Raw genomic sequence first — 2,950 nt, 5'->3', positions numbered from 1 at the left:
TGGAGATAAATCTTATAGCTGTGATCAATGTGGGAAGAGATTCACTCAGTCAGGACACCTGGCTGGACACAAGAGAATACACACAGGAGAGAAACCTTATAGCTGTGATCAATGTGGGAAGAGATTCACTCAGTCAGGACACCTGGCTGGACACAAGAGAATACACACAGGAGAGAAACCTTATAGCTGTGATCAATGTGGGAAGAGATTCACTCAGTCAGGACACCTGGCTGGACACAAGAGAATACACACAGGAGAGAAACCTTATAGCTGTGATCAATGTGGGAAGAGATTCACTCAGTCAGGACACCTGGCTGGACACAAGAGAATACACACAGGAGAGAAACCTTATAGCTGTGATCAATGTGGGAAGAGATTCACTCAGTCAGGACACCTGGCTGGACATAAGAGAATACACACAGGAGAGAAACCTTATAGCTGTGATCAATGTGGGAAGAGATTCACTCAGTCAGGACACCTGGCTGGACATAAGAGAATACACACAGGAGAGAAACCTTATAGCTGTGATCAATGTGGGAAGAGATTCACTCAGTCAGGACACCTGGCTGGACATAAGAGAATACACACAGGAGAGAAACCTTATAGCTGTGATCAATGTGGGAAGAGATTCACTCAGTCAGGACACCTGGCTGGACACAAGAGAATACACACAGGAGAGAAACCTTATAGCTGTGATCAATGTGGGAAGAGATTCACTCAGTCAGGACACCTGGCTGGACATAAGAGAATACACACAGGAGAGAAACCTTATAGCTGTGATCAATGTGGGAAGAGATTCACTCAGTCAGGACACCTGGCTGGACACAAGAGAATACACACAGGAGAGAAACCTTATAGCTGTGATCAATGTGGGAAGAGATTCACTCAGTCAGGACACCTGGCTGGACACAAGAGAATACACACTGGAGAGAAGCCTTTTGGTTGTGATCAGTGTGGGAAGAGATTCACTCAGTCAGGAAGCCTGGCTTTACACAAGAGAAAACACACAGGAGAGAATTCTTACCACTGCTCAGACTGTGGAATGAGCTCAACCACTTCAAACGGACTTCTAGTCCTAGATAGAGGGGTAGTAGTTCATTGTAACCCTAGATAGAGGGGTAGTAGTTCATTGTAACCCTAGATAGAGGGGTAGTAGTTCATTGTAACCCTAGATAGAGGGGTAGTAGTTCATTGTAACCCTAGATAGAGGGGTAGTAGTTCATTGTAACCCTAGATAGAGGGGTAGTAGTTCATTGTAACCCTAGATAGAGGGGTAGTAGTTCATTGTAACCCTAGATAGAGGGGTAGTAGTTCATTGTAACCCTAGATAGAGGGGTAGTAGTTCATTGTAACCCTAGATAGAGGGGTAGTAGTTCATTGTAACCCTAGATAGAGGGGTAGTAGTTCATTGTAACCCTAGATAGAGGGGTAGTAGTTCATTGTAACCCTAGATAGAGGGGTAGTAGTTCATTGTAACCCTAGATAGAGGGGTAGTAGTTCATTGTAACCCTAGATAGAGGGGTAGTAGTTCATTGTAACCCTAGATAGAGGGGTAGTAGTTCATTGTAACCCTAGATAGAGGGGTAGTAGTTCATTGTAACCCTAGATAGAGGGGTAGTAGTTCATTGTAACTAGATAGAGGGGTAGTAGTTCATTGTAAACCTAGATAGAGGGGTAGTAGTTCATTGTAACCCTAGATAGAGGGGTAGTAGTTCATTGTAACCCTAGATAGAGGGGTAGTAGTTCATTGTAACCCTAGATAGAGGGGTAGTAGTTCATTGTAACCCTAGATAGAGGGGTAGTAGTTCATTGTAACCCTAGATAGAGGGGTAGTAGTTCATTGTAACCCTAGATAGAGGGGTAGTAGTTCATTGTAACCCTAGATAGAGGGGTAGTAGTTCATTGTAACCCTAGATAGAGGGGTAGTAGTTCATTGTAACCCTAGATAGAGGGGTAGTAGTTCATTGTAACCCTAGATAGAGGGGTAGTAGTTCATTGTAACCCTAGATAGAGGGGTAGTAGTTCATTGTAACCCTAGATAGAGGGGTAGTAGTTCATTGTAACTAGAGAGAGGGGTAGTAGTTCATTGTAACCCTAGATAGAGGGGTAGTAGTTCATTGTAACCCTAGATAGAGGGGTAGTAGTTCATTGTAACCCTAGATAGAGGGGTAGTAGTTCATTGTAACCCTAGATAGAGGGGTAGTAGTTCATTGTAAACCTAGATAGAGGGGTAGTAGTTCATTGTAACCCTAGATAGAGGGGTAGTAGTTCATTGTAACCCTAGATAGAGGGGTAGTAGTTCATTGTAACCCTAGATAGAGGGGTAGTAGTTCATTGTAACTAGATAGAGGGGTAGTAGTTCATTGTAACCCTAGATAGAGGGGTAGTAGTTCATTGTAACCCTAGATAGAGGGGTAGTAGTTCATTGTAACCCTAGATAGAGGGGTAGTAGTTCATTGTAACCGTAGATAGAGGGGTAGTAGTTCATTGTAACTAGATAGAGGGGTAGTAGTTCATTGTAACCCTAGATAGAGGGGTAGTAGTTCATTGTAACCCTAGATAGAGGGGTAGTAGTTCATTGTAACCCTAGATAGAGGGGTAGTAGTTCATTGTAACTAGATAGAGGGGTAGTAGTTCATTGTAACCCTAGATAGAGGGGTAGTAGTTCATTGTAACCCTAGATAGAGGGGTAGTAGTTCATTGTAACCCTAGATAGAGGGGTAGTAGTTCATTGTAACCCTAGATAGAGGGGTAGTAGTTCATTGTAACCCTAGATAGAGGGGTAGTAGTTCATTGTAACCCTAGATAGAGGGGTAGTAGTTCATTGTAACCCTAAATAGAGGGGTAGTAGTTCATTGTAACCCTAGATAGAGGGGTAGTAGTTCATTGTAACCCTAGATAGAGGGGTAGTAGTTCATTGTAACCCTAGATAGAGGGGTAGTAGTTCATT

This window comes from Coregonus lavaretus, assembly GCF_964263955.1.
Source record: "Coregonus lavaretus genome assembly, contig: HAP1_SCAFFOLD_680, whole genome shotgun sequence".
In the NCBI taxonomy this organism is placed as follows: domain Eukaryota; kingdom Metazoa; phylum Chordata; class Actinopteri; order Salmoniformes; family Salmonidae; genus Coregonus; species Coregonus lavaretus.
The sequence above is the reverse complement of the archived record's forward strand: the minus strand, read 5'-3'. Positions refer to the sequence as shown.